At 37.8% G+C, this 17,797-nt stretch overlaps 1 protein-coding gene and 1 long non-coding RNA gene across 12 annotated transcripts in view; both read right to left on the bottom strand.

Moving 5' to 3' along the window:
• Positions 1 to 17,797, bottom strand: part of LOC139966237 (uncharacterized) — a 76,430-nt gene that overhangs the window by 15,665 nt on the left and 42,968 nt on the right. The gene's annotated exons all lie outside the window — the stretch shown is intronic.
• On the bottom strand, positions 3,423 to 12,973 carry LOC139966235 (uncharacterized). 3 transcript variants are annotated; one of them, XR_011792511.1, is made up of 5 exons: positions 12,840 to 12,973; positions 7,572 to 7,714; positions 6,607 to 6,781; positions 5,081 to 5,241; positions 3,423 to 4,213 (listed from the first exon to the last, which is right to left on the bottom strand). It is a non-coding gene; the product is annotated as an uncharacterized lncRNA (long non-coding RNA). The 3 variants fall into 3 exon arrangements; XR_011792513.1 differs by lacking the exon at positions 12,840 to 12,973 and adding an exon at positions 8,632 to 8,647; XR_011792512.1 differs by lacking the exon at positions 12,840 to 12,973 and adding an exon at positions 8,278 to 8,409.

Raw genomic sequence — 17,797 nt, 5'->3', positions numbered from 1 at the left:
CATAAGGTATCCATACAGGACATATACATACAACACACTAATCCTGTTAGATAATAGTAGCACTGTATACTAGTAGTGATACCGGTTGTCTTCTTCTCGACCTAATCCTTCCTCTGCATTAGGTTTTATCACAAGTCAATTAGTTTCATATTATAGGACTTTGGAAGTGATATTATATAATAGAGTAGAATAGAGTATACAATAAAGTCAGTCTTCCTATGATCAGTTTCATCGAACGTCGTTTAGAACTTGAGCTCACTGTTACTGTCAGTAGGGTCGAGGTCATAGTATAATATTAGTAGCCTAGTCTGAGACCTAGTTCTAGTAAACTTACTCTAAGAGATACATTCCGAGAGAGATTGTGAAGATTACCAAAGGTGAAAAATATCGAATATCTGTGACAACAAGTGTAGTATTATGTGTGACCATATATGCTAGGTGTTGAACACTTATTACTAGTCTGCTAGTCGCATCGACGATCAGCTGGTCTTCGAGCACGGAGAGCTTCGTTGGTACTGAATATGCATTACAGTGCGTTCTCTCATTGGCCTGTGTAAATCAAGAGGCATGGCGTAACAGAATACACGAATGAAATATATTTCATCGGATACATTTTTTTGTACTTTTAATCATTAATTTCTTAATTAATGCATTGTTAAAATTAGCTTGGTGAAACCTCATTTTCATGGTTCGTCAGATAATCAGCTTAAACGAATTAAGTTCCATTTTTGAAAATGAACAGTTTTATGTATTTCCTTTTTCGAAACGAACGAAGTCATTTAAGTTAATCCCCATGTCGGTCTGTGCGAATGTATCTATTGACCTTTTTCTTTGTTAAACATTTGTGACTCATCTCTGCCGGACTTGAAACAAGATTATCAGACTAACCACATTAAGCGTGATAGAAGTATAGTTGGCAGCCTTCCAGTACAAACGAACATAACTTTCTAAAAGTATCTTGCTTGGTATGATTTGGGCAAAACAATTATAAGAGCCTGTACCGTCTATAGGTGTGGTGTGAAAGGCTCGGTTTTAAGCCTAAACATTACCGTTCGTATAGGCCAATAAGGACCGTGACAGTATTTTCTCCGAGGAGCAAGATAATTTTTGCGACAAAATCTACACTCCCCACCACGACCACCTTCCTAGTAGGCATTATCACTCGAATGGGGGAGATGGATGCGCCTCTTCATATACGAACCAAATATGTTAAAGCGTCGATCCAGGGGTGTGTGTTATTATACCCCCTATTTGAACCCCTCACAAAATGTTAACGTAATTATTATCACTCCTTGCGTGTATATCTCTAATTATCTATAGATTTAATTTACTGTCAAAAGATGCCTCAGAATACTATATTAAAACTTTGTCTGAAATACCAGAAAGTTACAAAGAAAATGTCTCCCCCCCCCCACCTTCCGCGTTCCGGCTGCGCTCCCGTTTTACTCCTGGTTACTCCAGTTGAATTTTCCAAAAATCTTCACCATTTCCCGGGACAACGTGAATCAAGATTAAACCGCGGATCATGATGGTAAGAATATGGTATATGCTTAGCAAACAACTAAATACAATTATCTACCGCACAGTACTTATCAGATATTGCAAGAGCCCAACACCCCTATCCCCATTCCACCTCGTTTCTCCTGACCCCCCCCCCCCCCCATATGAGCTGGACAAAAACGTAAAAGATGTTGCAGAGAAATTGTATCATTGAATAACATTACTGTATAATTTGGTGCTGTAATACACCCGATGTAACATCATTACAAACTGGCCATTAATTATGATTATTTACATTATACTGTTTAAAAATTAAGAGCCAAGAATACAACGTGAATCTCAAACCGTTCACAGGTAAGTGTGTGACGTGATTACGGTCTGAGCATTATTTATGTCTATACAGATAAAGCATGTCTCAGATTTAAGATCGATATAAATAGATAAGCGAAGGTACTACGTTGTAGCATTTTAGGTGGAGCATTTGGAAAGATCATGAATAATTGAGATCATAAAAGCATTACTCAGCCCATAGTCACATTTCCGATACGTAATTTCCGCAAAATTCGGTGATGACCACATGAAGCTGCCATCACGGCATATAGCGCATCGAAGCCGATAAAAGTTATATTTATGAATGAAGAAAATGTGCAGTTCTGTTCAATTCGTACATGTTAAACGACATACCCCTATACCGTGTCGATCGACGTAATGGCAATTAATGCTTAGTCTTTAAATTTATTTTTTTATTTAAAGAGGCTAGGAAACATTTAGGGTTTCTAGGAACTATTTAAACCTGACTTTTATCCAAGAAAAAAAAAACTTTTTGTTCAACATTGATAAATTTACCAGAAATTATATTGCTTTTAATGACGTTTGCACTCGGGTATAAAAATATGGTATATATAAGGGAAAAATCTACGCTATGACTGTCATTGTCTTTAAACCTTCAAAATGTGAGTTTAAAAGGAAAATGCATGGTAATCATACTGCAGATACATAAATTTGAGACAAAAATAGTACAATGAGAAAATTATTCTTTGTTTGTACCAACTTATGTATTTCATGTTATATTTTATCTACATGACCATAAACTGAAATTTAGTAGGTTAATTTCTTACATGAATTAAAAGGAAGAAAAATACCTCGTCCCTGTACAAAAGTGAATCAGTGAAACAAATACACCCCACAACTGCAAGGGAGTGTCATTTAGCACCAAGGAGAAACACCATTAATGGCTTACAATACAGTTCTGAGGGGCGTACCAATACGCCCCGCTACTGGTTGGAGTGTCATTTAGCACCAAGAAGTAACAACATTTAGTGGCTTGCAATACAGTTCTGAGGGGCGTACCAATACACCCCACTACTGGTTGGAGTGTCATTTAGCAACAAGAAGTTACAAAATTTAGTGGCTTGCAAAACAGTTCTAAGGGGCGTACCAATACGCCCCGCTACTGGTTGGAGTGTCATTTAGCACCAAGAAGTAACACCATTAAGGGGCGTACCAATACGCCCCGCTACTGGTTGGAGTGTCATTTAGCACCAAGAAGTAACAAAATTTAGTGGCTTGCAATACAGTTCTAAGGGGCGTACCAATACGCCCCGCTAATGGTTGGAGTGTCATTTAGCCCCAAGAAGTACCAACATTTAGTGGCTTACAATACAGTTCTAAGGGGCGTACCAATACGCCCTGCTACTGGTTGGAGTGTCATTTAGCACCAAGAAGTAACAACATTTAGTGGCTTACAATACAGTTCTGAGGGGCGTATCAATACGCCCCACTATTGGTTGGAATGTCATTTAGCACCAAGAAGTTACAAAATTTAGTGGCTTGCAATACAGTTGTGAGGGGCGTACCAATACGCCCCGCTACTGGTTGGAGTGTCATTTAGCACCAAGAAGTGACACCATTTAGGGGCTTGCAATACAGTTCTAAGGGGCGTACCAATATGCCCCGCTACTGGTTGGAGTGTCATTTAGCACCAAGAAGTAACAAAATTTAGTGGCTTGCAAAACAGTTCTGAGAGGTGTACCAAAACGCCCCGCTAATGGTTGGAGTGTCATTTAGCACCAAGAAGTTACACCATTAGTTCTGAAATAACATAATAACACCATTAGGTGGCTAAGAATGCAGTTCTGAAGTCCGTACCAATACACCCCCTACTGCTCGGAGTGTCATTTAGCAATAAGAAATTACATCATTAATAACAACAATAAGTGGCTTACAATGCAGTTCTGAAGGATGTACTATTCAGACCCTCAGATTGCTCTAATGGGCATACTGATACCCCTACTAATAATTTTTCACCAAAAAAATACAATAATAAGATAAGTCACTGTAACCTTACCCCCCCCTCCCCCCCCCCCCTTTTTATTTCACACACACTTAAAACAAGCATTTTAGGATTTGCAGAGTAGAAGACCATGTGGCTGTTTCAGTGTTGCCACTTTCTGAACATGAACACATATACCCTACAAGACAATTAACCTCCCTGTTGTCCCCAAATGACCTTTGACCTTCACCAAAATCAATACGCTTCTTTTAATCAGTGCTACACACATTTTTTTCATCCTCTGTGATCTAGGATCATCCCTAGCAACAATAGGCACATTAAGTTCTGTGCCATCATCCCATCAAAGTTTCCTTGCAATGGTTTTCCTCTTGAACGCAATGGCCAGACCAAACAGACTCAGTGTGAGCATTTCTGTGTCATCTTCAGAAAAAAAGAGAGAAATAAAACTTTATTCTACACTGACAGTCTAACCATTTTATTTATTTTTTATCTGTTGCATTGATAGTAAAAAAACAAATGAACAAAGACTGCAAATGTTTTTTGATATGATAAGTTAGCAGGACTATACTGTCATATGATTGCAGTGCTATCACTCTGCTGTCCTCTACAATCTGAGTAATACTATGACAGAGGTCACATTTCTGCCTGTATTAGTAGCCTACATGTTGTTCCCATTATACAAGTGAAGATTCCATTTGAATGTAATGTGTCCCCTTGGAGCAATATTGAATTAAAACATTGAATTTAATTTGATGTGACATTTGACCTATGTTTCTGGGGGGTCTGCTAGACATAGACTTTAACCCTAAAACACCTTCATACCAAGTTTTAAGAAAATCAACCCAGCCATTTAAGAGGACTGTTTGACATAAAATTGGACACCCCACACAGACAACTTTTACCCCTCCCTCAGTCAAACACTTCCGGTGACCATGCAATACCCCACAATGAATGACCCCTATTGGGAAAACTAACCACTACCATGGCAACTGTTGCATAATACTGTTAATGGTCCAACTGGCAAAGGAACTGCAATATTGTACCTAATCCTCCCTATGAGAGTGATTAGATAACAATTATTTGAAAATTCACATACTGTAAGAGAGCGATTCTGTGTGCACAACACAAAGTTATGTGTTATGTGTAGACAAGGACTTTCCATACACACTTTCAATGTCTTAATGCATAGGTCATTGCAACCTGAATATACAATATGGAGGAATGAGATGAATAACTGCTCGGCAGAAATTCTTCTATAAAAACAACATTCATAGTAGTCACCTTTACCTCAATGCTCATCTGATGCCTGGTTTCCCCTATTTTGATGTGCTTGTTTGCTAACCAAAGTTTTGTATCTTTACATTCTTGTCTGGATTTCTCTCCCTCAGCTCCTTACAGGCTGTCAGATTGTGGATGCCACCAATAACTTCATAATGGTATCCATTTGCCTGAAAGAAAAATTTGTTACAAAATGTGAAAATGAATATATCAGTAACTTAAGTCAAAGTAGCGTAATGTCAGACTTTTGTCCTCAAAGATCAGGTGTAATTGACATGCAAACAGAAAGCCACAGGGCTTAGTGATTCCTTTGCCTATTGTTATTGTAGGGCATTGGAGGGGAGAGTTCTACTGAGTACATGGGATCCACAGTGAAATGGAAAAAAAATCTCTTGCAACTATTAGCAAAGGAGAACTAAATGTGTACTCAAAGATATGGTGTGGACAACCCTGAGTTATCATGTTTTCAAAGGTTTTTAATATTATGATGTATGTAGGAATCCACATGTCAAGTAAAAGATCTGTTCATGTTGTTCTTCTTGTCTAGGGCTAATATTGCCATGTGCATGGTGAGGTACCATGTTTAAGAAGTTTTTCAGACTGAAAGTAACTGACCTCGAGTGACCTTGACCGAAACAGCCAAAAAAATAGAAGACAAATGCTTAATTCCTATCAAATTTGAAATTTACCAAAACTTCACTTCTTCAGCTAGAAAAGTTGTCAGTTGTTGACCACTAGTGACCTCAAATGACCTTGACTTCTCCCAACACACTATCAGCTGAGTATTTACTAAGATTGTCTTCATACTGAGCATTAACTTCATGCAAGCTGTACTTAGTGAGATATGTTTTCAGAATTTAACTAAAATTGACCTCAAATGACATTTGACCTCAAAAAAAGTTAACATTGTAGATGGCAAGTATTCAATCAGAGGAACAAATTTGACATTCTATGTAGCTTTATTCTTTGAGTTAGCTCATTCACAAAGTTTTCAGGTTTAGACCATTGGTTATCTCATATGACCTTTGGCCCCTCCCAAAGCAATAACAGTGAAGAATTTACTAAGGTGGTAGATACCGAATACATTCTTCTAATTGTTCAAAGTGTGAACTATATGTAAGCTGTACATGGTGAGATAACCTGTTAACAAAGTTTCAGATTTTTAGGTGGTGTGGACCTCAAACAATTTTTGACGTACTAAGTAACAGCAAGTGGTTAGCACTCGATTGAGGGATAAGCATACTAATTTCACTTAACCTTTACTTCAGTAAGGTCATTTATAGGGTTTTTAACGGTTGACCACTGGCAATTAAATAACAATTGCAGCTGAGAATTTGCTAAGGGGTAGCTTTCTACCAAGTATGAACTTCATGCATATTGCACTTGTTGAATTATCAAAGTTTCCAAAATTTGAGCTAAGGCATCTCTCTCTCACATATGCACACACAAGCAGTCACTGCTGCATGGTTTTTGATAAACAATTATGAAGCACTCCATTATAAAAATCACTTTATAATCAAGTGCTGATTACTCACCGTGGGTTCTGAAAAATTCTCCAAGTTTTCCAAAGTTGTTGCTATAACAGTCAGTGGTTGATATTGTGGTTGTTAAAATCTAACATAGCCTCTTTTAGTTTGGTGAGAAATTACACATTCACTTCTCTCAACTTCCGACCAACTTCTAGATTTTCTATGTCAATATTTGCAACACCTGTGGAGAAGTAAAAACGATGGTAAGTAAATTTCTGCAAAGCTAACATCAACTGACAGGGAAATGCCGTACTGTAGGTATGCAAAAGGTTTTCCGTAAACTTTGTAAAGCTAAAAATACTATTCAAACCAAATGTACACAGTGACTATAATGATTGTTAAAGTATGTTGAAAAGCAATGTTCAATTATTGAACACATTATTAATGGGGTTCTGACCCCTCCCCGATAACACTCAAATAAAAACTGATACTTCTATTGATGTTGTAAATTTCTGGTGAAAAGTCAACAGTTGAGGCAGTTCTTAATGGGCATGCAGTAGGAGGCATACAGATGGCTCAGTATGAAGGACACTGCACAGAAACTGATGTAAAATGAATTTAACAGCTGCCTACTGTCCTTTTAGTTGTGGGTTGCTGAATATTACTCATACAGTATGCGGGCCCACCATGGTAGCCACAGGAGGAAATTTTGACTAACAAAAGGCCAAAAATAGATTGCTGAAAATGGAAGATGATTGTTTTAGCATCTAGGACAAACTTTTATCAATGTTTTTTCGTGTTGAAAATTAACGCTTATTGAAATTCTCTTCAATTTTTTTTTTGTCCAGTAAATTGGTGAACCAAAAAGTTTGAGTTTTTTTTTCCCTTTGTTTTTTGGTGGGCCAGATTAGATTGTCTGGCATGCTCAATCTGGCTAGTAGGGGCCCCCTGTTCTAAAACCACAACAGTTCCAATTCCTGAGGCAGTATATTGTACTGCTACCGTACCTGACAGCTTCTAAGGGTTCTCACCTAAGAATGCTGCATTGACTTCCTTCTTGATGAATTCTAAAGGGCTGACAACTGGCTGATCCTTATTACTCTTCCTCTTTTTGTGAAGCACAGGTAACTTGTGCTGAGCCTTTCTTTTCTCTTTACTTCCTGATGTTGAAGGTCTGTTTAAAGTGGAAAAGAGCAGTTAGTAAACCTGAATATGATAATATGCTAGTGTCCTTTGACTCCTTGGACTCCAATATCTCAACCCCAATCTTGGCCCAATGTCTGACCCAGAGGGGAGAAGGGGTACACATGAGGCTTTCACCCCCATGAAATTGAAGACTGTAAGCATTTTACTGCACTGGTGCATGTCAGTCTCTGAAGCAATAATATTCCTTGTTACTATATTATATTGATTCAAAACTAATTATATAGTTGCAATAAAATTTTAGGATTTTGGAGTAGCCGACAACAGGAACGAAATTAGGATTTAGGAGCACTTCACGTTTTAACAATTTTGATATGTTAACACTATCCTGGCTTCACTGATTAAATAGGCTTAGGGCCTAGCTCTTGCTAAGTTGGAGTTGGATGTGACAATGTTATTTTCTACGAAATTTTAACAGATTTGTAGGTGCAAACAACAAAGACACACGTTTTTTTTTTTAAATGAAAGCTGAAGGTTAAGGAACGTGAAGCATCAATCGAATTAATCAAATAGCTGCACGAAATTAGGACTCACCTTTGATGTTGTGACCTAGCCTACACAGACTTCAGTCTAGAAATAGTGTGCACGCTACCTAGGGCCTAAGAGTCCGTAGAGGCCCCTTTTCTTCTAAGTTCTATTTGAGGCGTATTACAACGAACCGAACTTGTCAAAAAATTGGCAAAATCGCTTGGTCAATAACTTCCTGGGCTCCTGCCTTCAATTGTACCGTAAATTGTCGAGAGGAATAATAAATTTAAAATGCCGGTATATCCTAGTCATTGAATCAACTTGAAGTAGGCCTAACGTTTAATACTAACTCACATCATGTAGTGTACTTCACTTTTTCACCTTTGACCCTCAAGTTTTATGTCAAATTCACGTACGTACATAATATAAGCTTAAGGAGGTAGCACTTGTATGTTACTACGCGACTGTGGTCGCCGTTTTCTTGTTCGTCGGAAAATACCACAGAAACAGATTGTAGTAGTAGAAACCGTCAGGAGTGTCACTCGTTGACTTGTTAAATGGCTGTCAGCTTTGCTTGCAGGGTTGGCATTTTCCCGGAAAAAACCTGTTTTTCCCACTAAGCGGTAAAAACCAGGTAAAAACCGGGAAAAACTGGTAAATACCGGTAAAAACCGCCTCTGTCTCGAAAACTAGTATTAATTGTCCGTAAAATGCAGGGTCATCAGTAGGCACGATATTGTTTCATGACAGGCATATTTTATTGAATATGGGAGTTTCTTAGCTTCATTTTGAGCTATTTTATCACATTCTTATTCTACTTTTTGTGGAAAAAAGAGTATTTTTCGTATTGCACATGTATAGTTATTTTGTCACGATCTCTTTAGCAGTATGCATTGCCTATTGCCCAAACCATTATAGGTCTACACTGGGACATTCACCCCTCCTAAATTCTTCAGGCCTATTATGTGGCATGAACAGCGGAGGATAGAACGAAGTGGCGAACCATGGCATCCAAAGCCTCAAAGGGACAAGGAACCATATAATAATATAATATTATGTGCTCAGACAGCTCATTCCATTCCATTAATACAGTAGGCAACAGTCTATTGAGGTGAACTTCAATCCAGGGGGCTCAATAGAAACTGCTTTGAAACTTTGTAAGGCACATGGGCCCAATTAAAGTATTAAATGCACAATGGCCCTATGGAGCCATTCACACAACCAAACTGTTTACCTTGATGCAAACATGGTCCAATTATTATACAACTTCATGCATGAGTGATTAAACACTTTGAGGTGGACAGGTGGGGTGATACTGGGCACTTCCTGTGTATAGGCTAACTGAAGAGGTAGGAGTATCAACAACACAGGTTACTGTTCCAATTGTTACTTATTCTCAAATTAGTTGATGTCACAACAGTCACTTAGTACAGTGCCTATAAGCAATAGAAGCATAGTACAGTGCCTAGTGCGAAGTGTGAACAGAGTACAATTTATCGCAGACATGAAGTGATCGTTCTTGGATGTGAATCATCATTTGGATCTGAGCGGACTAATGTGGCATGTATAATATGACGAACCATAGCCCTAGGAGGCACCAACAGTTTAATACGAGTCCATTCTCTACATAATGGAATTATGCATCTCGATAGGAAAATAAAGTTGGTTGATTTGATCATCCAATATATTATTTATTTGAATTATTTATAATAGTCTAATTGGTAAACTCACAAGTTATAGATCATAGCTGTTCTTTGGATGTAACCCAACCCCCTACCATAAGATGCCATTTTCTTGTAGATTCTATGCTCCTCCACAAGTTCCACATGAGTTTTTAGGAATTCTATATAATTTGAGGTTTTTCCCGGTTTTTCCCAGTTTTTCCCACTTATAGGTGGGAAAAACCTCCCGGTAAAAACCGGTAAAAAACTTGTTTTTACCGGGGCGGTAAAAACCGCCCGGTAAAAACCGGCCAACCCTGTTTGCTTGTTATTGCACTTGCTTCAAGTAGCATTTTTTCACTCACAATCACGTCAGAATTGATTGAAATATCTTTTCTAATCAGTTTGGGTTGTAGACAAGCCACACTACATGACACCGACGGTTTTTTCGTCAAAGTCAGTCTAGAGCAATGTATAGGGTGTCCATTATGTGTTTGCATGAACAACTTAAAAATAGTAATACACAAAATATGACGACAGACAGGGACGTAGCCAGGGGGGAGCAGGGGGAGCAACCGCTCCCCCCCCCCTTTCAGTGTCGATTTTTTTTTTTAAACTGTCGTTTTTTAGCATGGTATTTTGTCAGTGCTCTTTTGATCTTGCATACTCGTCAGCTCCGTTAAATCGATTGTAATCGTAGTAACATTCACGCCTACTGATTCAACTACTTACTTAGTTTGGCAGATGCAATTAGCTAAATTTAGCTTATAGCCAATTACAAGCCTACAGTTGGCCACTGTGTAATAAAATACATATTGCCTACCTGACCGCACTCTATATGGAATGTCACGAACTGTATGCACAACAACGTCGACAACGTTCGTTCTATGAGTCGTCCTAAGGTGTTGCACGAACAGCATGTTATGAAGCTAAGCTAGCAATCGTACGTGATACGCACTTCCTGTAATAATAATTACACTGCTAATACACTGCGATAACAATATTTGTTTTTAGGCCACTGCATATCTGGCAATATTACAAAATATGAAAGTTTATATTGTCCATCAGTTAAGTTCGTCAAATGTATTAAAGTCCAGACATTGGACAATAAACAGGAATCATCCTACTGGAAAAATTGTAAAAGAGCACTATGTTTGTCTTTCTGATATATTATGTAAAAGAACATGTAAAAGAATTCAAACAGGAAACAAAATCTGCTGATTATGATATCATATGATCAGGGGCGTAGCCAGTATGTAGCACTGTAGGCCCGGGCCTACATTTTTCTTGGCCAAGTTATCTTTTTTTTTAAAAACACCCATAATTAAAATCGATAAGCTTGCTGGACGAGTTTAAGAGTCTATAGACAAGAAAAACTATTGAAATGAACGTAGCAAGAATATGGCTAAATTAGGTGACCTATTCTTCTGTCATCTAGGCTGTCATTTCTATCGCGTGCCGTTTCATTCAGCACTCTACCCGCCGAAAAAGACTAGGATCCGATCTTGTCAGTTTTTTAACATGTAGTTAAGAACCCGTTTACGCTGATAATATTTCAGTTAAGAAAACAGTTGAGAAATTTGCATCAGATTGCAATCGTCGGATACCTCTCGCCTTCTCTTATTAGGCTAACTTAAACATTTAATAGCTACAGTTATATCAAAGACAATTACTGGCTATAGTTATATCAAAGACATTTCAGGCCTATCTTTGTATCTAGAAGTATCAGAAGTTGAAACGTAAGACTACTCTGTACGTGTACCTTGCTAATTTTAAATACATTATGTAGTATTGAATCAGACATTTAATAGCTACAGTTGTATCAAAGACAATTACTGGCTATAGTTGTATCAAAGACATTTCAGGCCTATCTTTGTATCTATAAGTATCAGAAGTTGAAACGTAAGACTACTCTGTACATGTACCTTGCTAATTTTAAATACATTATGTAGTATTGAATTACGTACTATTTTAACTCATTTGTTTTTTGGGGTTTAAAAGTGATATTGAATGAGCTGTCTCAAGTTAGCAAGAGGCCAGGGAACCAGAATGAACACTCGGGAAGGGCCGTTTCCGGCCATCTGGGGGGTTTGTAAAACCAAAATTTTCTTGTACGCTCCGCGCCAACTGATGGTGGCGCTCCGCTCAGATAGTCGTGCCTACAACTTTGAAAATCCATATCAATCGCAAAAAGTGCTCCCCCCCCCCTTCAAATTCCTCGCTACGTCGCTGACGACAGATCATGAAGAAGTTCGAATTCAAGGTATAACGTTAAATGCTTGTCTACACTGCGGTTGGACACCTGCAATCACAAATAAGTTACGCTTGGCAGTTACATTAGCACAACGCGGTTCAAGCGTCCTTTGACTCGAGTCAGAGAACAATAGTATTCACTGTTGATGTCAGTTCTGTATGAAGATAAAAAACACTGATAATGTGCATTCTGACAGTTAACCCACCACAATGGAGGTTATAGGTCGGTTAATTACGTGCTTGATTCGGGTTTTCAAGAATGGTATGGTTTAGGCATTTTATCCTTCACTGACCTTTTCAGGTTTGCCAAGCAGAATTACCAGAGATCAATGTCTTAAACTCCAGAAGTTATAAGTACCATATATTTGTCAAAACTCCTTTTTATTCTCAGAGGGTTATGGAATAATTTGTCTGAGAAAGTTGTACTTGCAAGTAGTGTACGAACATGGGAAGTATCACTTCCTTGGTAAGAATGGCTTTGGGTGTTCATTTAGAATATTTGAGAACAAATGGAGAGTGAATGCTTCCAGGAAAGTACTTTTTGAAAACGCCTAGCAATTTTAGCGTGCTATGATTTGGGGCGATTGGCTATGCACTTTCAATTTATTTTAAAAGCATATACCCATATACATGCAAGAACCAAAAACTCCACTTGGTTATTCTTAACACAAATATATTTCATTATACGGAAATAAGTCCAAAAATTTTCCTCACCTTAATGCTGTTTGGGATCGGCGGTATATTTCGAATCTTCATGTAATTGGTGACAAGGGCTCTTTGGTTCCAAAAGTAGAGTCCGGACAAGTCCGAAAAAAGAAAAATTTGAGTCTTCCTCTGCCACACACCAATTTCTTGGTCTCGTCATTTTATAAAATTATTATTTAGGCGTTTCGAACTTTTTCGCAACTTCGGCTCTACGATTTTGCGTTTGGTGCCTCCGTGCATGAGCAGTCTAACCTTGTCAGGGTATAAATACGTTGGTGGTCTGAACAACTCCCTGGTCTAACAAACGTATACGTATGTGTATGCAACTACGACAGTGAAAATTTACGATATCAAATAATAGTGCGGATGTTTGTGGTAGAAAAAAGACAACAAAGTCTGGTTGAACATCTCCACGTTTGCGGTCAACATCGGGAGGGCCGAAGAAAGATGATATTACGTAATCATTCCTATCACGTTGCGTTCTCTCACACAGGAAATGAAGGTTAACGTTTTTTTTAAGTTGACGACATGCCATGGCCTTAGCCTTTAATTAGAACTATAGTTGTAAATAATGAAAACAGTGTGTTTGGCGAATAGGATCATTTATATACCTACCAGTATGTGTATGCATGGAGGTCAAAAACAGGTAAAAAAACCAGGTAAAATGCAGGTAAAAACAGTTTAACCTCCATGGAGGTAAAAACAGTTTTCCCTCCATGGTGTATGCATGTGTGCATGCGTGAGTGTATGTATGCAATGCATGTACGTGTATAGGTATGGATGGATGGGAATAACAAAGAAGCTGCGTTAAACAAATATATGATGCATTTCATTGAAAATAAGGCTGCAGATATATATGTATATATATATATATATATATATATATATATATATATACATAAATATATATTTATACATACATATATATATATATATATATATATATATATATATATATATATATATACTTATTATTATTATTATTATTATTATTATTATTATAGAAAGCCAGAGAAATAAGATATGACTCATAATTGACAAATAAGGAGTAAAGTTTTAGAAAATATATTAGAATTTCGGTCCCCTTGGGGCCTTCGTTAGCAATACTTGGCAGTCGAATGAAAAGTACAAAATATACTAACACCATGAAAGTTTGACGCTAGATAAGTGTAAGTTGCATTGATGGAATTAAAACCAAATAAGCCATGACTATACAGGAAGCGGATGAATGAGCAAAGAACGGATAACATGTTTGTAGAACTGATAGTTGTTAAGGCACTTAAGGGGTCCCAAGTCTTTGTCGAGGACGGTGACTTAATACGAAAGATCCAATCGATTTCTTTACGTTTACGTTCAGTAGCGAATTTGAAGTTCGAGGCAATTAAAATACATTTTTAGTTTTTGAGAGAATGTCTATGAAGATTGAAATGTTCGGAAACGGGGAATCTGATCAAATTATCACGAAATATACTATTTGTGATTACTAAAACGTAAGCGGAACCGGGAGCCTGTTCACCTACATAATTGCCCTCTTTGCAAAGTACACAATAGAAAATGTAAATAACATACCACAAAAGAGGGAATGGGGATAGTTGACTATAGTCTTAGACCCGTTACCATTAAATATCATTGAATTTCTGTTATTGTGTGATTCCTGAAGAACAGATAAATGAAACGTTAACCTATGTGTACAACAAATTTTACATCATTACTCACTATCACACATTCCCACTAGGATGTTTTTAGTATTCAACAGGGTTGTATAGCGGTATTTAGGTTGTCCCTTGCAATTTTAAAGTGAGTGTACGCAGGGACGTAGCTAAGGCCTGAAGTTGGGGGGGGGGGGGAATGCAGTGGCTGAAATTCCAACTGGATGGGTTTTGGAGCCAGAAAATTCCGACTGCTGCCTTGTACCCCCCCCCCCACCCCGCACTACTCGTGAACGATGCGGTCAGTGTTAGTCAGACATCCCATCTTTCGCGACTGCAATTTTGTTCCGAATTTTTTGCGGTACATTTGTAGCACTGGCCCTCACTTCACAAACGTATTAATCACTCTGGTTAAGCGGGTAAGCAACTGAGTTGAGTTATCTGCTTGATAGGCTACATAGACTACTAACTACAAAAGCTATGTTAATGTAACAAAGGGGAAAACCTTTTTTTCAACAAATTATAGTCGACGACATAGTGAATTACCCCAAAATACAGTGCTTTTTCCTAGCGCGCTTAATATTATTTTCTTGGGGGGGGGGGGCTATTTATCACTTGCATGAAAACAATTTCAATTGTTCACATCATTCCAACTGAGCATTTGGAATGAAATGAACACTTAAACATTTTGCAGAAAAATGTTGAGTTGACGACTGATACGATAAGTTATCAATTAAACATTTTGCAGAAATTTTTCAATTGCTCCATTGGAATGAAGTGAACAATTGACATTTTGCCAAAAAAAGTCCAATTGACGAGATAAGATATGTTGTCAATTAAACATTTTGCAGAAAATTTTTCAATTGCTCAGATGAAATGAAGTGAACAACTGAACATTTTGCAGCAAAATGTCCAATTCACGAGATATGATAAGTTGTCAATTAAACATTTTGTAGAAAATTGTTCAATTGCTCAGTTAAAGCAACTAAGCAATCCAACATTTTTTTTTATAAGATTTTTCTTGTTATCTAAACAATTTACTGAAAAATTTCACCCTATGGGGCAAAGTTTTTCTCATCTTGATGGCATTTTAAAGCTTCCGTAGATAAGCATTGAACGTTTTTATCGTATACGTTGTACAGTAGTTTTATTAGGCATTTTTTTTACAGTATTCAAAATCACAGGAAGTTTTGTATGGTGGAGTATAAAGATCGCAAGATACAATTTCTAAATGTGACAAGGAAAACGTGGTAAATATGACTGATTAAAGGTCAATTTGACCGAAAATTGTAGGTCACTCACAAATTACAAGAATATATGAAATTAGAGTGCGACAGTCGGAAAAATTAGAGTGAGACAGTCGGAAATTCGAACTGTCGCACTCAAATTTTCCAACTATCATCAGTTTTACAAAGATTGGGGGTGGGATGTGAGACACCCCCACCCCTCTAGCGACGTCCCTGAGTGTACGTATACACACGGCACGTCGAATAATACACGGGCGAAACTCGCAGTGTCCTGCATTACCATTGAACTTCTGAGTTCGTATATTTTTCAAGAAACCGACACGGATACACTGTACGACAACGTATACCAATATGTAAATGTCTCTCAAGATCGGTATGTCATAGGCATCTAGATGACTGAATTTCCCAGTGAGGTAAAATTCCTCCTAGATGGTGATCAAACGGTTTAAGAATTTTACCCAAAGGTGACCATATTTTAATATGTGGCATATATGGGGCCAACTTACATCATAACTTTAAGCCTTCGAAATAACCTATTGTAGTTGCATATAACAAGGTTTGAACCTAACTGGAGACCAAAACTTCCCCGTATGCAACACCTTTGAAAAATAAAGAGGCGCGGGGGGGGGGGGGGGTCGGAAAGAGGATTCAAGAAAGTTTGTAATATATAGGCTTCTAAAATAGTGCAGTTCCTAAAGGGTCTACTCGTTTGTATTGGGTTTTAATGCCTTCTAAATCGCTTAATTTTCAAACAGTTTCTGTGAAGACTACTATATTTCAGTCATACTTTCTCAGTCAAGCGTGGGCACAATGCCTAAGCGTGGGCACAATAAAGTTACTGTCACACATGCATGTTAACCGATATGTATATGTGTAGTGTACGCGGCTGCGTGCAGTACATATGTTGTCTATGTATATATGTTAATCGTAATGTCTTTTTCCCGTGTTGATAGATGGGCTATAGTATGGGGTGCCTCCTATGATAGTAAGAAACCCGTTACCATTAAGTACCATTGACGTTCCCATCAGTGGCGTCGCCAAAGGGGGGGGGGGCTGGGGCCTGAAAAAAATCGTGCCCCCAGGTGCCCTTCCCCTTCAGATGCGGTGGTAGTGTTAAAAAAAATACTCAGACAAAAAACTTTATTTGCCTAAATTAAAAACATCAATATTGGACAGATGCAAGCCCGAAAATTACTTCAAGTTGCTAAATATAGCACCAGATTGCATCTGAGGACCCTTAAAATTGATCCAAACTTCACAAAGTGGAAGGGAGAACTCTCCCCTATCACCCCTCCCCCAGGACGGCATTTAACAATACACATTGTGCCTCCATAAGTAAGTGATGTGCCCCCCCCCCACCTGTACTCCATGAAAGAGGACAGTAATGATGGATGAAGAACCCGAAGTACATCTGTTTTTCCGTATCACATATTATTCACACAAAATTACAAAATTTAAACCCCAATGACGTGCGGGCATAATCTATACGAATGCAATACATCACTAACTATAGGTGGTGGCGAGATCCTCAACCCTAAATGTGATAGATTTTGTGTGTAACTTCTGCATATCAGTTTCCAATCTTATTTCCGAAAATATTAATCAATAAGAAGTGCTGAATGTGAACAAATCCTAAATGAGAGTATATGCCTAGAGTCGGCGAATAAAAAATTTTGGTTGTAAAATGTATACATGATATTTTTCTCAAATTGATACATATGACCTTGAATTTTACCCATCTTTTTAATTGTGTTAATGACAATGACATATGTAAAGGAGGATTTTGTAACACCTTTAGATCCACAGATATGTGTGTTTTCCACGTCGCAAAAAAGTACGCCCTCTATTCCATTTTGTTGCTAAAATGTGTTTTTTCCCTCTTTTGTTGGAGACTAGGTATTTTCCTTTATATAGTAACATGATTCAGCTAGGAGTTGATCACAATGCACAGAGTAAATTGGTAAATTTGTATAATAATATTCCAAACAAAATTAAAATAACCCTATCAATTAGACACAAGCATTTTACTGTTTTCCAAAATTATCATGGAAGTTTGATGTATTTTGCCACA

This window comes from Apostichopus japonicus, chromosome 4 (assembly GCF_037975245.1).
Source record: "Apostichopus japonicus isolate 1M-3 chromosome 4, ASM3797524v1, whole genome shotgun sequence".
In the NCBI taxonomy this organism is placed as follows: domain Eukaryota; kingdom Metazoa; phylum Echinodermata; class Holothuroidea; order Aspidochirotida; family Stichopodidae; genus Apostichopus; species Apostichopus japonicus.
Note: the sequence above shows the minus strand (reverse complement) of the source record. Positions and strands in the feature narration are given on the sequence as shown.